Source organism: Centruroides sculpturatus, unplaced genomic scaffold, assembly GCF_000671375.1.
Source record: "Centruroides sculpturatus isolate CEXI.00-Female unplaced genomic scaffold, Cexi_2.0 scaffold670, whole genome shotgun sequence".
In the NCBI taxonomy this organism is placed as follows: domain Eukaryota; kingdom Metazoa; phylum Arthropoda; class Arachnida; order Scorpiones; family Buthidae; genus Centruroides; species Centruroides sculpturatus.
The window spans coordinates 429,267-434,947 of NW_019384923.1; the positions used below are offsets into that span (position 1 = coordinate 429,267).

The window sequence follows — 5,681 nt, forward strand, 5'->3', positions numbered from 1 at the left end:
CCAAAAAGTATATGTAGCACATATAGGTATCCCTTGTACAACACAGTACAACATGGTTTTGGTCTAACACAGTTTGAAAACTGAAGATATCCCCCATACAATATGACTTCCGGTTTCATTCTAACAAGGTTTTGGAAATCCTCCATACAAAAATTTCACAATTTTTAAGTGGAAACTTCTTTATTAGATATTTTTGTTTATTCAAGTAAGCAGGTGTGTTATCTCAAATTTGCTTGTGGATTTTACAAATACGTGTGGCAGGCTGTGAATGGCTCACGTATTTGTAAAATCTAAGTGACTTGTACAACATGGAATTCATATAAAACGGAATTATCAACAGTGTTATGGGGGTCGACTATACATAATCAAACAATTTATAGAAAACAGAGAAAATATTAAATTATTATATTCTGGAATTTACTGGTATTTTTGCCTTATAAACTGCACTTTTTTGACAAGACTATGTCTCGTCTCTAAAATCGCGCTGTTGTCAATGTTTGCACACCTTAGAGGTATGAAGGAGTACATGTCAGGAGTTGCAATTTGGCACAGAGTATTTGGTGCCAAAATCATGCACACATAAAATAAACCAGACTTGTAGGTAGGTAGATTTGTGCATGTATTGCTTGTGCTCTCTGAGACAGTCTCATCCCAAGGATGGTTTTGTCATTTTATTTGTTGTATCAAAAATTTATCTGAAAAGTAGAATTCATTCTATAAGCTGAATAAATTTTATACTGTAAAGAATATTTTTCCCCAAAAAATCAACACAAAAAATGATAATCCAATATACTGACATGTCTTACAAGGTAAAAAATATGGTAAGCTACTTCAAGCAGAATTTATATTAATGTTAAGATTGGAGAAAAGAAAAGAATGCTGTTGTAATTTTATGCTTTAAATATTGCAATTTATATTTAAGTATGATTTTTTCTTGTCTATATATAAACATTAAAAATTCTGTGCAAAATAAAATCAGTGGAAAAATTATATAATGAAATATATCTAGATAATTAACATTTATATGATAATATTCAAATAATACAATTCACTTATTGTAATTAACATAATTTCATGAAAATTATTGTATCTAAGATAGAAAAATGTATACTACAAGACATGTAAATTTTCTCCTTCCTTTTTTACTTGCTGTGTTGCAAGTTTTTATGAAATTAAAACTGCTAAACAGTTATTTAAAAAACCTATTTGTTACTGGTCATCTCTAACAAATGTTTTACTATGATAAATTGACAAATATCAAAATACTAATTGTTAACTTAAAAATAATTATTTTTAAATTAAATAATTCAACATGAAATCAATATTATTTATCAAGCCTGCTGTTGCCACCTTTTCATAATCGTTAACCCAGACGGCAGGTCAGGTTTGTTCGAAAGAAGCTCTAGATGCATGCACAATGTCATTTTACAATGCAAAGAATAATGTGCATGCCGGTTCTAAATCAGTTACAGTTAGGGACTAGGGACTTGTGTAGGAGTAATGTAAGTAACTCTAAATTAAGAAAAAACAGGTACAGATGACTTAGCTCTATTGGATATTGGAGACGTGTACAATCATACATGCAAAAGAAAAAAAAAAGGTCAACAGGTTGTGCGCCACACGTTGGCGTAGACAGACTAACATGGCAGAATTGCAGATGAGTTTCAGTGAATGCGAGTTCTTTCGCTGTTAAAATAGTGTAAATTTGTAAAAATATTTGCAAAAACTTTGTTTCATCATAATTTCATGATTTCTCTGAAATTCCTGGACAAAATTAATAGTTCACCCAGACAGTGAGTCAATTCCCGGACTGTCCGGGTGAAAATTGGATGAGTGGTAACACTAATCAAGCCATAAAAATATTAAGGTTCACTATAATATAATTCTTCAAAAGATTATACAGGTTTACATTACAAGGAGGTTTCAATCATCTACAAATTTATTATGTATGCAAAATTATACAAAATGTATCATTTCTCCTAAAAAAAAAAAAAAAATACTCTAAGTCCTAATCAATGGAAAAAAGAAGAGATATAAAGTATCATAAACTCTCTACAGATTGGAGTTGCTGTATAATTTTGACACATTTGGAACTTGTGAATGCATTTGCTTTGGATTCATAATCTTCCAAGAAAAAATGAAACCTGAAGAAGATCTGAAAAGAGAGGGATCAAAAATGTTAGACCATTTCTATGCACATGATATATTGGAGTTACACAAGGGTTCTCAAGTGTATATTTATATATAAAGTACAGGTTAAAATATGTCTAATCATAGCCCACAGAATAAAACAGCCTTGTCATATGAGAAAAATTCTGTAGATATGCTGTGTCTACAGTAGTACTCATTCTTTCCACCAGGAGAAGTGTTCAACCTAAGTTTTTATCCGTTTACCCATTGTAGTGAATACCTAAAAATTATTGTTAATTCTCTGAAATGAAAGTAATAATTTTAATTTTATAAATTAAAATTAGACATTAAAATTAAAATAGGACAAGAAGCTTCCATCATTATATGATGGAAGCTTCTTGTCCTATTCAATTGTTGTACTTCTTAAATCTCACAACTCAACAAATGTAGGACTTATCAAATAGGATGTGTGTTTAAAAGAACATGGCAAAATTAATCACTTTAAACTATTGTTTTAGTATGAATTTTGGGTCTAAATACCTTGTTGGCTCTTGACAATTATTTAAAAACTGGTGCTGAGTAAAGTTGCAAAGAAAATATATTTTTAGTTTAATATTAACACTTAAAAGGCATATTTAGTACTTGGCTTGTGATATTATATATATATATATATATATATATGAAATTAAAAACAAAAAATTAAAACCAAAACAAATTTACCTGGGAGGGAGAATTTACTGTAGTAATATTAAAATTGGTGTTTTTTTCCAAACCATTGCTGAGGTAATACTTTTAGAGTCTAAAACGTTTTATCAATAAACTAAAATATTAGAGAACAATTTCATGCTAAACTGACTAATTTTCCCTATTTTTCTAAGGCTTTTGAATCTTAATTAATCTTTAAGTGATGACATCTTACTGAATAATTTTGCAAGACCAGCCTCTTTTCTAAAGTTTGTATGGCATGGATCTTTTTTCATTCTAAACCAATGGAATCATACAGTACCTCAGTTTAATGGCTCATTGAAAAAAATGACATGTCTGCAGAACTTATAACAAGGGTCACCAGGAGGGAAATGCAAACAGTGCGACTGCACAAAGCTCTGTAATCCTGCATGATCCAACTCTTGCAAAATTTAAAAATTGATCTTTTCATTATTCACTAATTTTCACTAGTCTATTTAACAGATGGTATGTTTACCATTAAAATCAGGGCTGTGGAGTCGCGTAAAAATCTACCGACTCCAACTCCAACTCTTCCGTTACTATCCGACTCCGTTTCATATACATAACAAGTTGGTAAGTAAAAGGGAGTCGGAGTCAGTGGATTTTTTGATGACTCTGACTCCGGCTAAAACACCAAAATTCCATGACTCCGACTCCACATCCCTTATTAATATATTATTTTGTTGTTTGAAACTTCTTTTTTTTAATATTAAAAGGCCCTGCACAACAACTTTACACCAAGCCCTGCTTTTTCTCCAGTTAGCCCTGTTTATAAATACAGTAGTACCTCAGGATATGAATGCCCCAGCATACGAAATTTTCAGGAAACGACACGAAATTCGAACATATTTTTGCTCCACGATATGAACAAAAACTCACCATACGATGTTACATTAGTTCGCAGCGCCATTTTTTATTCACTTCTGTTCGTTGGTCTCAGTCCGCGTGTTTGCTTCGTTGTGGAAGGATCTCACTCGATAAAGGAAATCTTGAGGTATTATCAGAAAGTGACTGATTTTATTGAAAAGAAACACCGCGAAAAGGTTCACAATGGCCGTATTGCTGCTCGGAGTAATGACATTTGCCTAAGTCATTTTAGAAACATTTTAAAAAGTAGGCAAAGCCAAACCTCTTTGGATAGATATTTTACCAAGTGACCTCTATCCAGTGAAAGTGCTGATAGAAATGAAGGAAAGAAAGCAACAAGCAGTGGATAAAAATTTAAAAAATAATAAAAAANATGAACTGTTCGATATTCTTTATTTCTCAGATGCGATTTTTGTTACTCCTTTAGCTGCTTGAGTCTTCTTGATTATACAGTATGTTTCTTAAATAAGATTGAACTTCAGCCTACTATAGACCTGTTTACGCCATACTGCCCAGCAACATTAGGCATCTTCTGCCCACTCTCTACCTTTGCTATTATACTCTCACCTTTCGAAAAGTAAAACAGACGCAAAACGTAACGAGTGCCTACCCGACAGTCTCACGAATACATAAAATAATTGTTTTGTCAGAAAAATAAAAGGCTGAAATTACAAGGAAGAGTTTCAAAGTTCAGAGGAATAATATCCGATCGGTATATATCGGCTTGAGCATCGATGTCTCCCACACTCCAAAAAGTTTTGAATTGCTGCCCGAAGACAAGGGAAGACCAATCGGTATTCATTATTTTACGTTGCTTCTTCTTGTGTTTCTTCTGTGGGGTGTTCGTTATCCGATCATGTGTTCGTTGTCCGAACATAAAAATCTTTCGCGAAAGTGTTCGTTATCCGATTTGTTTGTTATGCGATCTGTTCGTTAACCGATCACCCACTGTAGTTATTTATTCAATTTTTATTAATTTGTTCTATATTCCAACCATGTGCATTACGTAATTTGAAAAGTCCGTTAAAAGCTGTCAATTCGAAAACAAAGGTATTCAATTTCGCATGAAGAGGACGGTTGTAAACTGTTGAAAGTACTAGCGAGCATATCTGAAATTTAATGAATTGCTGTCAATAATGCCGCAACACAGAAGTGTCCTATATTTAATTTTTAAGACCCTCCTATTTCAAGCCATCTGATGACAAAGTGAGCAGGTTTAACCAACTTGTTGCCAATTAAGTGGTCTATAGGGAACCCCCCTTAACCCCTGGCTTCTCACAATTATGTATATAATATATAAAGCAGTTTTTACTCACTGTTTTAGCACATCATCAACTGGGACACCTGTGGGCAATTGCAGATATAACAGTAACTTCTCAACATCTGATAGCTGCTCCACTTCTTGCTGTATTTTATAAACATTTTAATTGTTAAATTTTTATGCTTAAAATTAACTTTTAAAAAAATAAAACTTTATATTTAACATACCAAAATATTAGCTATCTTTTCCTTGACTTCTTCCCTGTCCAATTAAAAATATTGCTATTATAAAAAGTATTATGAAAACCATTGAAATATATATAAACTTAAATTGAATAAATGTAATTTTAACAACCCTTTTTTATTTCCTAGTGAAATTGATTTGCACTTTAAAAATCCTAATAAAAACATTTATAAATCATACCCATTTTGTAATATATCTATTAAAAATATTTATATCTTTTACAAATAAAATTTTAAATATCTGTTAAATTAATAAGAAGATAAAATATAAAAGCCTTTCAATAAAATTATAATTCTTTTGTATTAAGACAAATTAATTCTAAAGAGATTAAAAATTAATAAAATAATAATTTTATATATAATTTTATTAACTCTAATCTGCCATTTTATATGATAAAAAATATAATCTTTAAATGCTTATGTATACACACAATTTAAAAAATATGACAAAAAAT

At 31.0% G+C, this 5,681-nt stretch overlaps 1 protein-coding gene across 1 annotated transcript in view; it reads right to left on the reverse strand.

Moving 5' to 3' along the window:
• Positions 1 to 5,358, reverse strand: part of LOC111631880 (DNA-binding protein RFX7-like) — a 53,066-nt gene extending 47,708 nt beyond the window's left edge. The window contains exons 1-2 of the mRNA XM_023376216.1: positions 5,212 to 5,358; positions 5,040 to 5,128 (exon numbers count right to left, since the gene is read on the reverse strand). The gene's annotated coding sequence lies outside the window, so the exon portion shown is untranslated. The remainder of the gene's footprint in view (positions 1 to 5,039; positions 5,129 to 5,211) is intronic.
• Between the last annotated feature and the right edge of the window lie 323 nt (positions 5,359 to 5,681).